General features: G+C 44.2%; 2 long non-coding RNA genes across 2 annotated transcripts; one reads left to right on the forward strand and one right to left on the reverse strand.

Moving 5' to 3' along the window:
- Positions 1-129: 129 nt before the first annotated feature.
- Positions 130-3,727, reverse strand: LOC310762503. The gene is made up of 2 exons (XR_014548036.1): positions 3,609-3,727; positions 130-2,308 (listed from the first exon to the last, which is right to left on the reverse strand). It is a non-coding gene; the product is annotated as an uncharacterized lncRNA (long non-coding RNA).
- LOC310762467 lies at positions 3,516-11,910 on the forward strand. The gene is made up of 5 exons (XR_014547988.1): positions 3,516-3,530; positions 3,616-5,395; positions 7,246-7,570; positions 9,480-10,014; positions 10,257-11,910. It is a non-coding gene; the product is annotated as an uncharacterized lncRNA (long non-coding RNA).
- Positions 11,911-22,224: the final 10,314 nt, after the last annotated feature.

The raw sequence follows: 22,224 nt of genomic DNA on the forward strand, positions 1-22,224 counted from the left end.
TACCTGTTTAGAGTACAAAATTGTCTGTGGAATAGACTACTTGTTTATTGATGAAAAATGACATGCTTGCAATCTATAAAGAAAAAAAATACTTGGAGGAAGGTTGTAAAAAGCAAACTAAGGCACTAGTTCTTTGTTTCAAGTATAGGTTTAATTACATGTTTCTTTCATATAGTTCACCAGGTCCTTTCTTACAACCTCATTCAACATAAGATCCCAGTTTGGCATGTTTTACCATTAAGCCAGAATGGACTTACCATGAAGCACTGCAAAGCAAAATACTTTCGGCAACAACAGTAGCTTTTTATGTTTGTTGTTGAACGAAAAGAACCATCCACATGGCTTTTAAATGAGGGGAGGGGATAAACGCCTTCAACGATGTGTATATATACCTACAAATCAAGGTAAACATTAAAGTATCAGATGAACTAGCCTTGTGTCCGGAAAGCTTATACTGCGATACATTTGTTAGACTTTAAATTGTGTTCACAAGATCCATCCCTGCTTGTGAAGGAAATGGGGGAACACAGTAGTATAAAGACAGGCGTGCTGCAACATGCCTCCGTGCATGTCTGAACAGTTCGAATAAGGGCCCCAAAGGCAAAGGCTACGAAAACGGGGGGGGGGGCTGCAAAATTCGAGCAACTCCACACAGTAAACTAGCAAGCAGGCATGTCCTGGCATGCAGCTACAAGGCAGAGCGACCTCACCATGAACTTCCGCAAGACGATGTTCCCGCCCACGACCTGCAGCCAATGAGAGGCAGCGCGCGCTCCGCCTGCTAACCAATCAAGAGTCGCGGAGGCCGCGCAAGCGCCGGAAGAAGCCAATCAAACGCCGGGGAGGCGGGGCAAGCGCCTGAAGCGGGGCAAGCGACTATATAAAACCGCATGTCGGCAATATTCACTCCGCAGGCGGCCAAAAGGTTCTCTCCTCCGGGTGGGGCTCCTTCCCCCCGCTGTTCTAACCCTAATTAGCGTTTAACGGCTCTCGCTCACATTCGCTGTTTTGACCGTTGACTTTCAGCGATTCGAATTCTTTTTTCAAAAAACGTCACCCGTGTAATGGGGAGGTGCCTTCTCCTCCGCCTGCCGCGCCTTCTCGCCCAACTCCTTTCTCCTGAAGCGGCTAGAGCCCGACCCCCGGTGAAGAGGCCGCGGTCAGCCTGGCCCTGGGCCGCTGCTGCCGCGAAGGGTTCGGCCCTGTCAGCCTTGGGGAGCGACGCGGCCGGCTGAAGGGCGGTTGAGGAGCTTGGGGGCGGGCACCGGCGCGAGAGCAAAACAAACCAACCGGGCGGTGCTGCGGTTCCCCGCGAGCCGGTGCCGCGCGCTCCTGAGCAGTGGGGCGCGCGGCCGACGCCGCCCGGACACACAAAGCTGTTGCTATTGCTGTGTATATATGCCTACATTTCCCCCCCCCTCACCCACTTAAAAGGGGAGGAGGGAAGGAGCTGATAGTGGCGGCGAGCGCGCAATAAATGCGCCTTAAGAAGCAATGCGGGGGGGGGGGAGAAAGTTGTGTCCTTGGCCCCTCAAGTTTGGCTTAAAAGAAGCCCCACTCCCACCATGGGGGGGGGACTATAGAGTTTAAGGGAGGGAGGCTCTGTTGGTGCAGGATGGTAAGAAGACAAGTTTGGTACAGGTGCTGCTCTCTGCTGGTAGCTTTTCTCTTCCCTCCTCCTCCTCCTCTCCTTTTGTATCTTTGTCAGCAAGTCTACGGGCAAGGGAGTGCCTTGCTGGTTCATATAGGCTCAGTACTTAGGAATTGTTCATAGGCGCCTTGCAATTGTGGTTGTAGTGAAGCCTTGCTCACCCCAGATCATGTTCTCGAGAGCAAGTTTTTCGCTAAAAGTTGCCGAAGTGACAAATTTCAATGTAGGTGGTAGCAATTGACGGGTTCCCACGCATGCTGACTGCAGGGCAAGCTTCCTTGAAATTTCATATTTTGCCCAGTTGGACTTCTGTATAGCTGGGCCTGCCCTAAAGGTAAAGGTACCCCTGACAGGTCCAGTTGCAGACGACTCTGGGGTTGCGTGTTCATTTCGCTCAATAGGCAGAGAGAGATGATGTTTGTCCGCAGACAGCTTCCGGGTCATGTGGCCAGCATGACTAAACCGCTTCTGGCGAACCAGACCAGCGCACGGAAACTCCGTTTACCTTCCCGCCGGAAGGTATTTATCTACTTGCACTTTACGTGCTTTCGAACTGCTAGGTGGCAGGATCTGGGACCGAACAATGGGAACTCACCCCGTTGCAGGGATTCGAACTGCTGACCTTCTGATCATTCCTAAATGCTGGTGGGTTTAAATCTTCAAAGAGAGAAAAAAGCATTATAACACAATTGGGAGTCATCAAGCCACTGAGAGTTATTCTCATTTTCTTGCCATTCTTCTGCCTGTGTTCTGTATGGTTTAGGCAAGTTTTAACAGCTTCTGCCTATGTCAGGCTTCCTCAATCTCGGCCTTCAGATGTTCCCATCATCCCTGACTACTGGTCCTGCTAGCTGGGATCATGCGAGTTCTAGGCCAAAAACATATGGAGGGCCAAGGTTGAGGAAGCCTGGCCTATGTGGTGTTTTACCTTAATTCTAGTATGTCTTCTCTTTTGTGCATTGTTATTATTATTTCATTATTTCTGTGTTTTGTTATTTACTTGTAACTGCTGTCTCCTGTATTGCCACCTCTTCGGAGTGCAAGCCTGGGCAATGTGTATAGAGGTCCTGACTCCTGAGCAGCCCAAAAGACAAGACCCACCCCCCTCTTGGCCTTGCTGACGTGGTCTAAGGAAATACATCTGGCAGCAGCATGGCTGCAGGAGTTGCTGGAAAGGAGGCATACAATATGCCATCCAACTCCCTTAGGGGCTTCACTCCGGATTTGTGTAGGGTTCGCTCCTGAGCCTTTTCTTTTCCCAAAGATGTCCCACATAGCAGAAGGTATTGATTGTTATTGGGGTTTGTTCCCAAAGCCTTTCTCAAGAATGAATATAGCCTGAAGGCAGTGGAAGGACTGGTTTTCCTTCTTCAATTTCTGTATTCTTAACATATACTGTAAACTACCCTTTTTATACTGTAAACCATACTTGATCTTAAGATGAAAAGCAGTATATAAATTTAATTAAGAATAATACTTACCGTATTTTTCGCTCTGTAAGACACATTTTTCCCCTCCTAAAAAGTAAGGGGAAATGTGTGTGCGTCTTATGGAGTGAATGCAGGCTGCGCAGCCCATGATCAGATATAGCTGCGTGAAGCCTCTTCAGCACAGCGGGAACGTTCTCCCGCTTCCTTGAAGAGGCTTTGCATTGCTTTCGCTGAGGCCAGAACAGCAAGAGGGGTTGCTGCGCAGCAATTCCTCTTGCTGTTCTGGCTTCAGGGATAGTCGCGCAAAGCCTCTTCAACAACATTTGATTCAGAATAATTTTTTTTATTGGTCTCTAAAAACTAGGGGCGTCTTATGGTCAGGTGCGTCTTATAGAGCGAAAAATACGGTGCCTGGTACCATCTTGTAAAGATTGAAATGTATATAAATAGTTTTTTTAAAAGAACTGTTTGTTTGTTATTTGGTTCCTTACCTAAGATTTTAAGGCTGCAGTCCTATACACACTTACCTGGGAGTAAGTCCGTTTGAATTCAGTAGGACTTGTGAGTAGTTATGGATAGGATTGTATTGTTGGTGATTTTTAAACGGTATTTCCCAGTTTTCAGGAATGCATGCCGCCCTACATCTACATAGACAAGAGAGTGTTTATATGACCTTTTGGCATAAATACTGGCTGAAAACTTACTATTCCAACGTTTTGCTGCCACTGTCAGGCTCCAATTGTTGAACACATCCAGTAATGTAGGTATCCTCAGTGGGATTTTTGACTTTGATCAGCATTCCTTCCAAAACTACTTTTACAAATCTACTCAGTTTCAAACATATTTTTCCAGGCAAGCATGGTTGGTACTAGTCACATAGTTATCCAGATCTTACTGTCTTTAGGATTGTTGGATAATTATTTTGCTAATTGTTAATGGTCTATTAATTATGCTTTTATTTAAGATCTGAGGAGCTTCTGAGAGAGGAGAAGACAGCTACTAATGAGATTAATTCATTGCAGAAAAAAATTGAGCTCTGGCCATTAAGTACTTCAGCAACAGGAAATATGTTTTATCAAGGCATGCTTGTAGTGGATAAAAAGACACAAAATCACCTGCCTCCTGGAGTAGTTGAGCTTGATAAATTCCTTCAACAGGCGGGGGGAAGCAAGGAGGTTGGGATGTATATGATGACCAAGAATTTTTGAAACTGTGGACAAAGCATAAAGGAAAACCATCGTACATTGATGAAATCCTTGATCATCTTCCTGACAGAACAAGGGAGGATATTCTGCAGCATGAGAAATGGTATCAAGAATTTCTGATTTTAGAAGCACAAAAGAAGGAGGTGAGATAATGTTGCTAATTAGCGTTTGCCATTTTAACAACTTTGTGTCAAAAGCGATGAGACAGTTCACCCTCTTTTCTTCATCTCTAGCTCTGCTGCTATGGCTTTCTTTTCCTTTGCTGGTAAGCAAGACATGCTAAAGGTAAAGGGACCCCCGACCATTAGGTCCAGTCGTGGCCGACTCTGGGGTTGCGGCGCTCATCTCGCTTTATTGGCCGAGGGAGCCGGCGTACAGCTTCCGGGTCATGTGGCCAGCGTGACTAAGATGCTTCTGGTGAACCAGAGCAGTGCACAGAAACGCTGTTTACCTTCCCGCCAGAGCGGTACCTATTTATCTACTTGCAATTTGACAAACTCAGAGCACACCAGAACTTTCACGCACATAATAGTTCCTGCGAACAAGGCCCATAAGCTGGACGGGTGCAGATCCGCCACCTTCCAAGGGTCCCGATCCCCGCTGCGCCATGGCTGAGCCGGTCCTGACAGTACCGGATCCCTTTATTTGCGGGAATAATAGACGCGTTAATTGAGGCCCAGACGGCATAGCGAGCAACGGTGGTAGTTTTCAGACACGTGTATGAAACCAGCGAAGTCCCGTGTAACCCTCAGTCTCTGCCTTTCCTCCCACGGCCACAAGCAGAACCTCACTCAGAAGCCCGCAGAGACGAAGCTCGATATAGTTTGAGGGTGATGGGGAGTATTTACCTGGTTGCTCCTGGTTACCGCCCCTAGTGCTACCGTTGCTAGGGCGGCCATTGTGACAAGCCCTCAAACAGGGCGGGGCTGCATTGTTGACGTATCACCGTTGCCTATGGACGACGTGAGGCCCGTGACACGGAGAGCGAGCACGCCCCGCGTGCGGCTAAAGGGGCGGGGCCAGCCGGCATGGGCGCCAATCAGAGGCATCTTCAGAAAACTTGCCGTCGTTTAAATAGGAAGCGCGTCGATGGGTTGGGGAGCATTGACGTGAGCATCCTACGTTTTCTTGTATAGGCGCTTGAGAGTTACTAGTCTTCCAAAATAAACGCCTTTTAAAAAGAAGAAAATCCGGAGGCTTCGCTTTGCTTTCGCTGAAGCCTGGAGAGCGAGAGGGGTCGGTGCGCACCAACCCCTCTCGCTCTCCAGGCTTCAGGGATAGGCACTTGAAGCCTCCAGAGCGCAGCGGGAACTCGCGCTGCGCTCCGGAGGCTTCAGGTTCCTTTTGCTGAAGGGGTGCTGAGCAGAGAGGAGCAGATTTTTTTTTCTTGTTCTCCCCCTCTAAAACAAGGTGCGTCCTATGGTTGGGTGCGTCCTATAGATCAAAAAATACGGTACATTTTTATCTCTCTCCTGCCCCTTCTCTTCCCCTGATCTCTGTAGAACAAAGCTTTTTACTCAGTCTACAAGTTAAAAATGATGCCATTTTGAAATTTTATTTCTTATATGTTCATATAATTCTATGCAAATGTATTTATATATTTTGAATTTTATAAAATCGTTAAAAAAAAAAACCAGAGCTGTTTCGTCGATTCTCAGTCCCCCTGTTGCCCCAACTTGTAACTTGTTTCTCTGCACTTCTGATGTTTGTTCCTCTTTGTTTGTTAAAATGGCATTAGCTCTTGTGAATTGTGTGCTTAGACAGTTGTGCATGCATATAAAATTGTGCCGTGCCTGATACTTGTTGGAATACTTCTTTCACAGTATATCAAGATCCTGCAGACCAGTACTAAAACTTAATTCCCTCTGGGCTCATGTGATTTTTCCTAATGACTTTGCTGCTTGTCAGCTATGATAAGCTGCTGGTGTAATGCATTATAAAGTTACATTGACATACTGGCAGCCAATTTATCAATATGAAAATTTGGAGAAAGACAGTCTTTATAAAAATTGCTAATTTTAGAATTAAGAACGATTAGGAATGGTCTGGTTTAAGTTAGGAAAGTGTTACTTTATTAAGAAGATACCAAACTTAATGTCTCAACACCTTTAACTTGTTGTTGTTTTTTAAAAAAATAAAAAATTAAATACAGCTAATTGCAAGGAGTATGCTCTTGAGTATGCTGTCATCTAGTGGTATATTGTAATATTAACACAAGTAAAGAGGTGGAAACCACTTTACTTAAAGAAAATGAGACCAAATATGTGTATATTTTCTTCTACGTTTCTGTCACATGCTGGATTATATTAGTTTTCTGTTCTAGAGGGTAGCACTCAAACCAGTGGATTCAAATTACAAGAAGGGAATTTCAGCTAATGAAAGAATGCACTTGTTGACTGACTACTACTTCTTTGGCGATCACTCGAAGCCAAGTAAGATTGTCTTCCATGAACACAGTCTTAACATTGAATCCGTAAGTGACTGGAGACAGTGGAACAGGCAACCTCATTAGTTGGTTTTAATTCTAGGCTGGAAAGCATCCTAACAGAGATCCTGTTGTAGATTTTCTGCTTTTGCAGGTGATTAGTCCAAATGATGTTTGAGTTCAATTCCAACTCTGATGTTGTAGCTGTACATTTCAAAATGAACATCCTGATTATTCAAGCCCTGAAGGAGCCAGCTGGAGGACACACGGAAAAGTGGCTGCTGCTAGGCGGGACAGCTGAGCAGCCTAAACAAAGTCTCACTGTACCTCCAGTCTCTTTCAGCCATTTCCCGCCCTCACTGAAGTCCTCTCCTCTCTAGGCTCTGGAGAGGGTCTTCTTGTGAGCCACAAGGACCCTCCAGCTCTCTTTCTCCATTTCCTGGTTAGATTTATTTCCCAGTGTGGTGTAGTCAATCACAGTAAGTGGGGGGGAGGGACACCTGCAATTCAATTATCCATTGTCTGTTTTTACAGGTGAGATGTGAGGCACAGAGTCTGAGCAGCAATCTTGTTGACTTGCATGAGAAGAGTTATGCCATACCAGGGAAGATATAGTCTGTTTTGGCAATGATAAACATTTATCTCAATTGGAAAACCATACAGTGCCCTCTATATTTTTGATCCGCAACTTCCATCATTGTGTTTGACTGCTGGCTGGGGAAGATTTGGGTTATAGTCCAAAGCATTGAGACGGCACCAGGTTGAGGAAGCCTGGTCTAAAACATCTGAGTGCTGTCCAACCCAGTCCTGCATGTGTTAACTCAATCAACCCCTGTGGAGCTTACTCCCATGGAAGCAGGTACAGAATTGTGCTGCTGGTGTATAAGTTTGTTTGGCAAAGCTGCTGATTTACTGTGCAAATTAATCATCAAAGAACTTAGGGCAAGGCCCTTGTGTTTCTTAGTACAGTAAGTATCCACTATGCATAGTCTGCCTAGCTTTCATCTAAAAACCACAGCACTTTTATAGTAGAATACCCCATGATTGGCATACCATGTGCAAGTATAATAGTTTAACAACTTAAGAGGATGCATTCTGCTCTAGCATTATTTCAGGATCGTATATCATTTGACATGGTGTCGGACAACAGCTGAGCAGAAGGGTCCAGGTTCAGTCTGGTATCTCCAGTTGGAGGGGGTGGAATTGGGTTGGAGAAGATCTTTGCCTGAGACCCAGGACTTGCTTCCATTCTGTAAATGATGTTGGGCTACATGGATTACTGGTTTGAGACAGTGTAAGATGGTACAGTGGTACCTTGGGTTAAGTACTTAATTCGTTCCAGAGGTCCGTTCTTAACCTGAAACTGTTCTTAACATGAAGCACCACTTTAGCTAATGGGACCTCCTGCTGCCGCTGCACTGCCGGAGCACAATTTCTGTTCTCATCCTGAAGCAAAGTTCTTAACCCGAGGTACTATTTCTGGGTTGGTGGAGTCTGTAAGCTGAAGCGTATGTAACCTGAAGCGTTTGTAACCCGAGGTACCACTGTACTATGTATTCATGAAACAACAGAAGAATAGCTATTAATGAAATGATGGAACACTGCATTTTTTAAAAAATGGGTGAAATCCAATAGTGCCAATATGCCAGTGAAATGAAATACTATTGACATAACTGATTTCTCACCACCTCCTGCAATCTCCTATACAGGGTGGCCCAAAAGTAGGTATACAGTTGAATCAATGAAATTCATCAGCGACAGATGAAAAGGGTACACATAACTGACACACAACAAAGTGGCAGTTAAATTTCAGGCTGACAGTTGGAAAGAATAGTGGAGTCAGATAAAATGATTATTTTTCTTTAATGATATCCTAAATGATGACAGCGAACTTGAGTCAAGAACAAAGTGGATTCTAAAGCAGTATACTTACTTTTGGACCATCCTGTATGTGCCCGTAAAAATCAGCTTCAGAAGGATGGAAGCAGTTTTTGGTAGTGCACAGAGTGGAGGAGAGGAAAGGGAAGCACCATCCTGCAAACAGAATCCCACTCATATGCCATTGGGTTGGAGCCAGAAGACTAGTTGCTCTTAGTTCCCCTTGAACTAATGGGACAAGTTATGAATTTATTTTGTTCCTGTTTATTTCAATGGTAACTAAGTTCAACTCAGTCTGTTTTGAATGAGCTTTTTTTCCCCAACAGCAGATGGCAACATACTTTCACTAGAAGTAGAAATAAAGTGTAGATCTCACTCGCAAGATTGAAGATACAGTACAGTACTTAAAACAGTTAAACATTTAAAATACAGTTTGATGATCATGATAGCATATTTCCCTCTAAACCTTTATGCAGTTGCTAATGCAAACTATGGAGAGCTCAGATTTTGGGGGGATTTTTTGCAGACTACAAATAATAAAATTTGTTATGTCTCCTGTTCCAAAACAAGTGAGATGAAAATACACTGTTATGAAATCCCATTTCTGCCCATTGAAATTAGGTGTCTATTTGAATGTATATATATATATATATGAATGCATACATTCACAAGGTATTGTCTGAATGCACACAAGACACACACCTTTGCTAAAGCTAAGCCATTCTGAGTCTGGCCAATGATGGTTAACCTCTTGGGAAGCACATTTTTGTTCCATAAAGGAAGAAGGGCAGGATAAAAATGTCAGAAAAGAAATAATAAATGCATTCTAAGTGAATATCAAGATAACAAGCTTAAGGAAACACCTGCTAAAGTGTTCTTAAAATCCATAGATGCAGTGGGATTAAGAACTATGGTCACACGACTGCTCCATGTATGCACAGTTATTTCCAGCTGCCCACCTTGGATTGTATCATGCAATAGTAAGTCCACCTTACTATATGTGTAGTAGTACAGGATTGCTTCCTTGAGGAAGCAAGCATGATAGTTAATCAGAAGTTGTGTTTTACTTTTAAGAGAATTGCATATAACATATTCCTTGGATTAGAACAGCATATCCAGACCTTAATCTCTAGCACTGACCTTGGCAAAGTCAAATTAGTGTGATCCACTGCTGATCCAGTTTTCTGAGCTATGGATTCCATTTTGTGTGCCTGTACTTGTCCATTATCAACCAGTTATTTGGAATTTACAAGTCTGTGTGCAAGACAGACTTTCCAAAGTGCAGGGTATGGCAGGCAGATGCATTGGCCAATCTGATGCTCTCCAGATGTTTGGAGCTACAACTCTCAAAGCTGAAGGGAGCTGTACTCCAGAACATCTGGAGGGCACCAGGTTGGTGAAGGCTGGCTTTTATAGTAAGTGCTTGTCTAAATACAGTGGTACCTCGGGTTAAGTACTTAATTCGTTCCGGAGGTCCGTTCTTAACCTGAAACTGTTCTTAACCTGAAGCACCACTTTAGCTAATGGGGCTTCCTGCTGCCACCGCGCCACCGGAGCACGATTTCTGTTCTCTTCCTGAAGCAAAGTTCTTAACCTGAAGCACTATTTCTGGGTTAGTGGAGTCTGTAACCTGAAGTGTATGTAACCTGAAGCATATGTAACCCAAGGTACCACTGTACTTCTGTTGTGCTTATATGAATGGCCTGACATATAAACAGCAGAGTAAATGAATCTGTTGCTGATTCCCCCACCCCATCCCAGTTATTTAGTTTATTTACTTCAGAAAAGTAGGTACATTGTTCAATGTCAGTGAGCAGATTTTGGCATAATTTTTTTTGCCAGAGCTATAAAGATATTGATTGTACTGTGGAATGCATTATTTCATCATTGAAAAACACTGCTGGGTGGAGTTCATCTTCAGTGAAAAACTGGACAGCTGCAATATGTCTGCCTTAATAAAGCAGCTCTGGTAGGCATGTATTGACATATAAACATTGCCTTTGGTTTTTTTGAGCTGTCAAATAACAGGTGTCTCATCCTGAAAGAACGATGCGATGATCTGCTGCTGTTGTCTCAGAAAAGGTGTAGATATGTTGCACTGGGATATATAATTGAAAAACAGAGCATGCTAACCCCCTAACTAAAAAAAAAAAAAAGGTAATAGGTTGGATCTAGACTTCATCATGCTTAAGTGTAGATAGAACTCATTGATCTCAGTGAGTCATGAATTTAAGCATGGCTATGTCTGAGTCCAACCCAATGTATGCTTGTATTCAAGACCAAAGAGGTAACCACTCAAATATTATTCATATTTACCCGTAGTTTATTTACAAGATGCATGTTCTCTGCAGGAAGCAGCCAGAGTAATTTAGAAATTGTGAAGTAAATACTCTTGCCTTTTTTCACAATGTCTCTGTTGTGCTGCCTAGGAAGGTGTAGCTGTGGTTAAAGGCAAGTATGTGTAAATATTATCCAACATTATATTATATTACAATCTAGTAAATGCTTCATACTATGCTTTTTGTTATCAACTTTTAACAAGCAGGGCATTGCAAAAGTGAAATTAAAGGAACAAACTGAAATCTCCTAATTTTGTTTCCCCCGCCCCATAACCAATTCCCTTAGGTAAATGTCTTTATCTGCATGTTTACAAGAGAGTGTTCAAATAGTAAGACAAATTGTGCTAGATCTTTTCATGTGCTAACTGAGCACTTCTAAACCAAACATAAGAAAATTTATTTTTTCATTTTTTTCAATATATATTTTCCCTGGCCGTTTGGTAGTGAGTGGTGTACCTCTCTGATCCTGTTCCAAAAAATTATCTGGGATTACAGCAGGAATCTTAACAGATAAGTAGGGAGATCTTCGGTGCTGGGTTGAGTAAAAGTCGCCCCTCCTGTAATTACCTTGATTTTAGTATATTTTTCTTTGTGTTAAAATGGGCAATCTTTCAGTCTTGGACATGTCTGATCTTGATCCTGTTAACTAGAGATTGTATGTCATTATTTTGATGTGCCTGTTCTTGGTGCTGTCACAGTTCCTGAAGAGAATGATGCAACACAGCTGACAGGCAGAACAAAACACATTTTTCAGCAAAGACCGTCAAACGGTTCCTTCAAGGGCAGAAGCTTGTTGGCTTTCCATGCACAGAATTGTTAGTTAGAAGTTAAATAGAGCATTGTGTAAACACGGGCTGCTCTTTCATTACAGGTGACCAAGAATATATTTCGTTTCCATCTGTGTTGGCCTTGAATCAAGTCCAGGCTTAAGATAAGGCCTAAGATTAATTGATTGCTGTTCTAATAAACTCTTTGCTTATAAGTACAGTTTAAACACAGATGCCCTCCTTAAACATCCATCCTGTGTCATAGTATATTAGGGTGTGTGTAAAACATATTCAGCTGTGTGTGTAAAAAAAAGTGTTTAACCCTTCACCAGACTGAGGTATTTATTTCCAAGATGTAAGAGAACAAGAATTGTTCTGAAATTCAGAATAGGAAAGATTTTATCATTGGTATCCGGAAACAAGGAAAGAAAATGGTTAGTCAATTATCCTTGAAATACCTTGTGGATTTATTTGGTGGTTTCTCTGATTACTTGTTCATTTGACAACTAATGCCTGGACATGTGAAAACTGACTAGAATGAACACCATTGTGTTTGAGGTACTATGGAAGTTCTGAGGATCTGCCCAATACATTTTGCTCCTGATTAATGAACAGTGAGAACCACTGATTTAGTTAGGTTAAATAATAACCTAATAATAATAACCTAAATAATAACCTAATATTCTAATTTTATGAAATGGAAAGATATGGGCCTCATGTTCTCAAACATTAAAGGGGAAAAGATTGCTGTATACTTTGCTGATTTTTTTTAAAGTCTTGTAAATTCTAGTGTACACTGTAGCATGTACTAACACTGCTAGCAAGACCTGAGGTCCCTTCCAGATGACCTATCTATTGTATATCCATCCTGATTTCCTTGTACAAAGCTTAGGTGCAGTTAGATTATATGAGGTCTTAACTGAGCATTTCTTCTAATTTTACAACACAGAGCAATTCATCCTGATTTTCTTGCGGGAGCACTCATAGTTCATAATCTGTTTCCAGATTTCCAAGTACTGTGCAGTATTTGATAGAAAAGGATGCACACTGAGAGCATTTCTTAAGACATACTTCAAGGACAAAATCAAAACACTTCAGTAAAGCCTAAACATTAATCAATGTAAGGATGTTCTTGTACGTCAAGTACTACATAGTATAGCTTGCCAATGACCTCAGCATGCTAGCCAACACTGAAACAACTAGAGTAATTACAGATTACATTAAGTATCAAGCAAATGCCAAGAGTCAACTACTAGACAGTTCTTTTATGCCTTATTAAAATAGATCCTTCCCAGAAGATTCAGACTAATAAAACTGAATTTTATATAGCAACCAGGGAAAGATTTATTTATTTATATTTATGAAAACATTATCCCCTATTTCTCCTTGACTAACATTCCAGCTTGGCAGGCTTCTGTTGCATAGAATATATGCAATATGTATATATCCCCACCCCACCCCCGCAAATTACAATGATAGCTTTGAACCCAAATCTTGCTGTAGTAAGACTATTTGAAAATAAAGGGGTTAAAGTTATTTGCAAATAAGCTGTTCCATTGGTATCAATGACTACATAGGGTACGATAGTTTTATAAGATCCCAGTTGCTTTCAAATATAAAAACATTTTGATTACCCTTTTAAGAGACCAAAAAAAAAATACCATGCACAATTGATGTGACATTTCCTTTGCAGTACGGAATCAATTTTCTGTCCCACTGCAGCCCATCAGAAGGTAGCCCAGTGGGCTTTGGTTTGATCCAGTGAATAGCCAGTTTGCCTATATTAAAGCCCCCCCCCCTTTTAAAACCAATTCATGTTTATCAAATTGAAACCCCACTATTCCCCCAAGAAGACTGCATGTCAGGCTTCCTCATTCTTCATGCTTAGCACCAACCCATGAGTTGAGGTAAGCTGAAGATTCTAATGTCACCCATAGGGCTGGCCCTGCCATTAGACATTATGAGGCAAGCACCTCAGGTAGCAGGTGTTGTGGGTCAACACTGTCTTCCACTGTTGGAAGACAGCTATCCTGCTGCCATCAGGTACAGTGGAGGATGCTGTCCTGTCAAAGTCAACCCTGTTGACTTTGGCTGCTGTTCATGGAATGTGGAGGAGGTGGTTGCCATCCTGTCCTTTGCCTCAGGCAGGAAAAAATACCCTGGGCCAGCTCTGTCATCCAGCAAGCTTCATGTTCAACAGGGCCTCTTTGTTCAAATTCTAGCACTAACACCATACTGACTAAAAGGAGTGTGTTGTGAGGGCAGGGAGGGAAATGTGAGAATCTGTATTAGTAATGAACCACTGCTTACCAATGACCTGAAATGAATTTTCAGCTATTGGTCATGGGGAGGTCAAGCCTTTGTGGGAGTCACTTCCACTGAAATCTTGTAGCACTGACTTAATCATCAGTCTGTTCCATAAGTCTGCTATTCTAGGCTGCATCAACAGAAGTCCAGATCAAGGGAAGTAATAGTACCACTCTGCCTTGGTAAGACCATAGAGTGCTGTACCCAGTTTTGGGTGCCACAATTTAATAAGGATGTTGACAAGCTGGAAAGCGTGCACAGAAGGGCAACCAAGATGATCAAGGGTCTGGTAACCAAGCCTTATGAGGAATGGTTGAGGGAGCTGCACTTGTTTAGCATGGAAAAGAGGAAACTGAGAGGAGATATGATAACCATCTTCAACTATCTCAAAGGCTATCTCATGGAAAACAGGCAAGATTGTTTCCTCCTGCTCTGGAGGGTAGGACACAAACCAATGGCTTTAAGTTACAAGAAAGGAGATTCTGGATAAAATCAGGAAGAACTTTCTGACAGTAAGAGCTGTTCAGCAGTGGAACAGACTCCTACAAGAGGTGGTGGACACTCCTTCCTTGGAGGTTTTTAAGCAGGGGTTTGATGCCCATCTGTCATGGATGCTTTAGCTGAGATTCCTGCATTGCAGGGGGTTGGACTAGATGACCCTTGGAGTCCCTTCCAACTCTATGATTCTATAACATGAAGGACCATAGCTCAGTGGTAGAGCATCTGCTTTACATATGGAAGGTCCCAGGAACAACCCCAGGTGGGGCAGGAAAATACTTCCAATCTGAAATCCTGGAGAGCTGCTGCCAGTCAGTGTGGACAATACCAAGCTAGATGGACCAATGACCTGACTCAGCATAAGGCAGCTTCCTATGTTTCTAAATGTGACTGGTATCTGAGTGCCAAAATAACATCAAATTATGTCAAAAGCATGTAAAGGACCTTAGACATGAATTATTCTTCAAAGAAAGCCAGCAGACCCCTCCCATCTCATCCTGCTTATACTTCCCAATGTGACAGTGAAATGTGTGGCTTCAAAGTAGCCTCAATGGATTTAGGAGAGTAAATAATGCCATGGCACTAAAGGATATGTAATTAATTATGACCACTTATTTCATCTGAAAAAATAGCGATCATGCTAAATGAACCATGGACACAATTTCAACCACATCACAACTATTGAGTGTGTTTTTCCAGTGATGAACAATATGCAAGGCTGGAATTTAGCCTTTGAAGCAGAAAATAAATATGAAAAAAAAAATGCATCTGAAAAGAATGCTGTTGAAAATAATAAAAAACAAAGCACTATTGTTTTCAAAATAACAGCTGGTTGTTGAAGCAAGCAGTTAATGCCGAGGGCCTTCTGGCGGTTCCCTCATTGCGAAAAGCAAAGCTACAGGGAACCAGGCAGAGGGCCTTCTCGGTAGTGGCACCCGCCCTGTGGAACGCCCTTCCAGCAGATGTCAAAGCGATAAACAACTACCTGACATTCAGAAGACATCTTAAGGCAGCCCTGTTCAGGGAAGTTTTTAACATGTGATATTTTAGTGTATTTTTGGTTTCTATGGAAGCCGCCCAGAGTGGCTGGGGAGGCCCAGCCAGATGGGCGGGGTATAAATAATAAATTATTATTATTATTATTATTATTATTATTATTAGCTCCAGTGGAGCAAGAACGGGTTTGTAAAAAGTTGGGTCCATCTTTTGTTTTGTTAGGATTGTACCGAGATTAAGCGCTGGGTATAGTTTAAGACGCTTTATCTATATCCTGCCTCTGATATGCATATTGATGGCTGAAGACAATGAGTTAGAGAATTGCCACAATCCTCTGTGGCTGGTGAGGCTGTAAGACAAGGATTTGCGCAAGGCCACTCAAGGAACTTTGTGGTTCAGCCAAGATAAAGACATCATCATCATCATTACTCTAACCTCCTTTTAGAGCCACAAGCTGTTGTCCATCTTCTGGTAGCAGAGTCCCTAATTTGACTCAATGCTATGTGACAAAATAACTGTTCTGAACCTTCCAATACTCCACTTTCTTAGATGGCTGCAGGTTCTGTTACTGGCGGTGTGGGGGAGTTCTCTCTAACCACTTTCTCCTCTATCATGTTCCCCCTTACTCTCCTTTCGCCCAAAACTTAATAAACCCTATTGATGATTTGGTCCCTGGTCTCCGCTTCTGAAATCCAGCACTTCTTACCCACTCTAATGAATGCTTCTCAGCTTATTCTAAGGAAGTACCCGAGCCGCTTCAGCCATTAGGCAGACTGAGGCGCCTGCCTCAGGTGGCAGAAGCCCTCAAGGTGGCACTGATGTTGGCCAAAATTGATTTTGGCCACCACTCCTCCACCAGCAGCAAGAGGCAGCAGGACAAGTGGAGAGCAGCATTGGCGGCAGCAGGAGAGCAGGGCAGGACAGCACTTTACATTTTGCCTCAAGAGATGAATAGGGGTACGTCACACCTGAAAATTACAATTTACATTTGTAAGCTGAAGAAGCTGGATTCCAAGTGTTTTTGTCTTTTAATACAGAAGAGTGAATTTTTAAAGAAAGTAGGAGAGACCTCAGGAACAAAATATGAAGAAGAAAAGTCGTAACTAACACCGACTGGAGCATGTTCCCGATTATTAACCCTCATTTGGTACTACTTAATCTCCAGAATGTATTAGTGCCACAAGGAATATATTTGACAAACTCTAATACGTTGACTACAGTTAACAATTTACCTACAGCTGTTGCTGGGCTAATGGTGTCCACCAGTGGCAAGACCATTTTAATTACCATTGTCATCCATCTCATGAAGCTTTATGCATTTGTATTATTTATGGAGCTTTCCTGCAACTGTTAGATGACTCACGGACAGCCGAGGGATCAGGAGTTCAACTTATGTTATGTTAGATGTTATCACCAGAGAGCAGCAAAGGGCACCTGGGTCACATATGTGAATTTGACCTCTGGTGAAATGAGTTTGGGGCTAGCTGTATTTAAGAAAAGAGAAGGAAAAAAGAGCAGGCTCACTCTGCAGAGACAGTACTGGGTAACTGCACCCTCCCCATCTATTAGGTGCTGATGGTTTCTTAAGAGGTGCTGAGTGCCCTCATCTTCTGCTGAAAGAAACTGGAGGATAGATGGAGACACTCCATGCTTTTCTCCACTGTTTTGCAGTAAGAGTGCATTTGTTGTTAAGCTGTGTATGGTCCGCATGCCTTCCCCTGAGATTGTGCTTATTAGTACAATGTCTTCTTCATATATTACAGGTCTAGAGGACCTTTGCAGTGGTGTCACAACGGGGGCGGGAGGGCAGTGCGCCCCGGGTGCCATGTCTGGGGGGGGGGTGACAAGAAGGCACCCTGTGGGGGCTTGCAGCGGCACAAGCAGCCATTGTGCCACTACAGCCGCATGTGGAGGATCCTCTGTTCGTGGCTGCAGCTGCAAGCAGAGGATCCTGGCGCCGGTGGCAAACTGCTGTGTACAGCGCATGTGCAGCGTCACATGCATGCACTGTATGTAGTGATGCCGCACATGCACTGTACTTAGCGATTTGCTGCCGGCGCCGCTCCAGCACCGTACAGACACTGGGATCCCTTCGTCGCCACTACAGCCGCGAGCAGAGGATCCTGGCACCATCCGTATGGCACTGGAGTGCTGCCATCGGCAAATCGCTAAGTACAGCGCATGTGCAGCGTCACCTCGTACAGTGCATGCATCGCACGTAGCGCCATCGCACATGCGCCCTATGTAGCGATGCCCATCCTGGGTGTCACAACACCTTCGTTTGCCCCTGGACCTTTGGCCCTACAGATGTTGCTTAACTACAACTGCTACCAGCTCAAGCAAGCATGGCCAATGGCCGGGGATGATGGGAGTTGTAGTTCGGCAACATCTGGAAAGCCTCAGGTTCCTCGTGGAATGGCACAGAAGGAAAGCAAAATGGGCCCTTGCTCCAAGGAACTTGCAACGATAGAGCACAATCTGTTCCCTTCCCTGCAGAGGTCAATAGAGTATTTTAACTCTCCTCCTTCCTCATTTGCCAGGTAGGTGTAACGCCTGGTGGACTGCAATACACCAAGCTATTATTTGGCCTGCAATAGTGATATTCTCAAACGGGCATTCTGGTCAGAGACATTATTTGGCTTGCAGCTGAGTTTAAGTGCATAAGTTGCAATGGGGGAGAAACTCAACTCGGTTCACATTTAAAGGCAAACCTACGCCAATTCACACTTTCTGAAACAGGGACTGAAACACGGACAGCTTTTGTAATTTGCATGTCCTCTTAATTTTCAGTAGTCTTTTCTAGTCAACTAATGTGTACAAAATGCATATACTAGCAGAGGCAGACTTTGACCATCTTTCATAATATGGTGCTCTGTATGAGGCCAAAATTCGGCACTCCCTAATGCATTTTCTCAATTATGGATCGCCTCAATTTTGCTCCCCCTTGACTTGGCACCCTGTATGGGGGAACCACCCTAAATCTGGCGCCGATACTAGGAGGAAGTGTGCGTGCATATATTAGTGAAAATAATGTGGAGAAATTTGTTACATTAGGAAAAACTGTGTTGCAAAATTCCCTGTATTTGGCAGAATTGCAAACAAAATTGTGTATGTCAGGAGAATTTTGCAGTAAAATGCTGCTGAATTTTCATGGGGATTTTTGTTTTTTAATGCAAACTGAAGTGGAAATGTGGGGAAATGAATTTAATACTGGAAAAATGAAAGAGAAAGTTAGTCACCTAACCCTAACCAGCCTGCATGGTTTGCGGCCTGCAGTTTGATGTGAAGCCCCCCTAAACCATGTCTTAGGTAAAGGTAAAGGGACCCCTGATCATTAGGTCCAGTCGTGACCGACTCTAGGGTTGCGGCGCTCATCTCACTTTACTGGCCGAGGGAGCCGGCGTACAGCTTCCGGGTCATGTGGCCAGCATGACTAAGCCGCTTCTGGCGAACCAGAGCAGCACACGGAAACGCAGTTTACCTTCCCGCCGGAGCGGTACCTATTTATCTACTTGCACTTTGACGTGCTTTTGAACTGCTAGGTTGGCAGGAGCAGGGACCGAGCAACGGGAGCTCACCACGTCGCGGGGATTCGAACCGCCAACCTTCTGATTGGCAAGCCCTAGGCTCTGTGGTTTAACCCACAGCACCACCCGCGTCCCAACAATACTCCGGTTACTTGCTACTCAATCATCTTAACAGGAGATGTCAGAAACTAAACCTGGAACATTCTTATTCAGAGACATAAAAGTAAACTATGGAACTCACTGCCTCAAGATGTGGTGACAGCTGGAGACTTACATGGGGTGTTTTGTTTTTTTAAGGGATTAGACCAAAGGCCCCATATACACTGTGCACTTCAAGAAGTATAATACCACTTTAAAGAACCATGCCTTCTCTCAATGAATCCTGGGAAGGGTAGTCTTCCAAGGGTGCTGAGAATTGTTAGGAGACCCCTATTTCCCTCACAGAGCTACAACTTCCAGAGTGGTTTAGCAGCCGATCCCACTTCCCAGGGAACTTTGGGATTTACGTTGCTTTGCAGACAAACTCAAGAGGTTAACAGCTGAGCATGGTGGACTGATAGGCTTAATTTGTTGTTGTTTAGTCGTTTAGTCGTGTCCGACTCTTTGTGACCCCATGGACCAGAGCACGCCATGCACTCCTGTCTTCCACTGCCTCCTGCAGTTTGGTCAAACTCATGTTCCTAGCTTCGAAAACACTGTCCAACCATCTCGTCCTCTGTCGTCCCCTTCTCCTTGTGCCTTTCATCTTTCCCATCATCAGGGTCTTTTCCAGGGAGTCTTCTCTTCTCATGAGGTGGCCAAAGTATTGGAGCCTCAACTTCAGGATCTGTCCTTCCAGTGAGCACTCAGGGCTGATTTCCTTAAGAATGGATGAGTTTGATCTTCTTGCAGTCCATGGGACTCTCAAGAGTCTCCTCCAGCACCATAATTCCAAAGCATCAATTCTTCAGCTTCATATAGATTCTTAAATGTGCTCCAAGAGTGAACTTCACCATCATTTGGGCTGGGGAGAAATAACCTTTGCAGAATACTTGACACAAATGCCTGTGTACCACACCACATTCATAACACGGGGTAGAGGACAGGTCTAGCTTCCATCACGTGCTTAACACTGAATTTCATCAGGAAAGGGGTACGATTTATTGCCCTCCAATGTCTTTTGACATGAAGCGTAGGGAAAGCGGTGCATAAATGCCAATGCACTGCAACACACATCGCTTTTTAAACTCCACCCCTCTGCCTTTGTAAAAAAAATTCTGATGAAAACAAAAGCCCCAGCAATATTATCCTTTAGAGAAAATGCTCTGACATAGTAACTAGTTGGGTTGCCCCACTCTCCATTTTTTGTTTTATTTTTCAATGCCCCTGGCACAAATTAAGTGCGAATTAAAGCACTGATGTGCAAATGTGTGAAATGTGCCCCCCTTCCTCCGATATACATAAAAGAAAGTGCCTAAGAAGATGAAAAACATGGCAGGGACAATGCAAAGACACTGTTGGGTTTATCAGAGCCACAAATCAGGATTAGTCCAGACACCCACCTTGTCTCCAAACCTCCTTTTAGCACCTGAGAAGCAAATGTAAATAAGATAACGTCTGTGAATGCACGCACATCTGGCCCCCACCCTAGGAAGCCTTCAGCACCACTCATTTTAGAAATTAAATTCTGGAAAGAGCCACCGGAACAGGGTAGAAGTCACTCCCTTCCTGGCGAGAGACGGTCCCTCACCAAGTCTCACGCTTGTGCCATCCCTCCACCTGCAGTTCCGCGTTGTGGCCGGGAGGGGGCAGCGCAGACCAACCCGTTTGCGCTCAACCAGTAGCGTGTGAAGCCGAGACGGTTCTGTTTCTTGCAAAAGGAAAGGAAAATAAGTCGGGCCACGCAACCGCATCTGGCGGGATCCATTGCAGACTTGGCAACGAGGCATCATTCCCACGGCGGGCAGACAGGACGAGGTTCTCTTCTCGCTATCTAGGATGCGCAGATCCCGAGCGCCGCGAATTCCTTCGAATTATAACAGGGGCTCCCGAAATCTCTCACTCGCTCCGTCTGCACACAAACACGGGAAGAACCCAGGTCTCTGGATGAAACTCAAAATATCACCCAGAGCAATAAAACTAAGGTCTTTTCAGCTTCTTATACTTCCAGTGGAAGAGTTAAAGCACGAGCTGAAATCTCTCCCGCACTGATATCCAGTTGATCGAATTTTGGCCGCAAATCGTACACAGGGCGTTTCTCATAATAATTTAGCCCGAGATTTATTCATTCGCCTTAAAGGGGGGGCGGAGGCCGAGATTCCTAAATCACCATCGCGATCGGAGGCATTTCCCCCCACCCCACCTCAAACAATTAGAGCAGACAAGGCCAGAATATAAGTACTGTTACTTGGGAGTAAGTGCCCCTGGTTTTTTGTTTTAAACGATCTCCTGGAAAATGTGTCTTGTAGGAGAGAGCCTATGGGGGCGCTTTTAATGGATCCGTGTTTTTTAACCATGTTTCTGCGCCACTGCGGGCCCACGAAACAGTGGGTGCATTATTTTTTTGATGCTGCCTACAGAGTAAGACATGGTCTACAGTATCATGGTGGCTTTATTTAATTTGAATGAAAAAATCATATGAATTCATGAGGATCCGTTTACAATCAGCTGGATCCGCCTTTTACCCTTTTCCCTTTTAACTATCGCCCTCTCTTTGGGCCCTAATTTTCGCCAAAGGTCCAGCATAAACATTTCGACTGTCGGTCGTCTTCTGTTACGCGGCGAGCCACGTGTACGAATCGAATGTGTCAACCCTGTGCACACTTACTCGGGAGCAGGCGTCGTGCAGGGACCACGTGCAACTTGACTGTGGGGTGTGTGTGCCAACTTGAATAAAATATTGGGGTGGCCCAGGTAAGCCCCGTCTTGCAAACTGATCACATGATGCAGGCGCATGATGCACCGTTTGAATGGCAGTGCCCATCAACTTTGGGGGGGGCGCACCCTCAAAGATTTTATTGGGGGAGTTGGCTCCTATGCCGACCTCGGGCCCCGTTGCGCGCCTGCCCCTGATTTGCCTGGCGCGAAGCCCAAGGGGAAACCTGCCCTCGCCAGAGCCGCCATCTATTTCATTCCACCTTTAAAAACAGCCCCCGGAAAGGGGGCCCCGAATTCTGCGCCACCAGAAGCGGCGTGGGACTCGCCCGAAGGCCCGAAGGTGAG

This window comes from Podarcis filfolensis (assembly GCF_964270895.1).
Source record: "Podarcis filfolensis genome assembly, chromosome: 5".
Classification (NCBI taxonomy): domain Eukaryota; kingdom Metazoa; phylum Chordata; class Lepidosauria; order Squamata; family Lacertidae; genus Podarcis; species Podarcis filfolensis.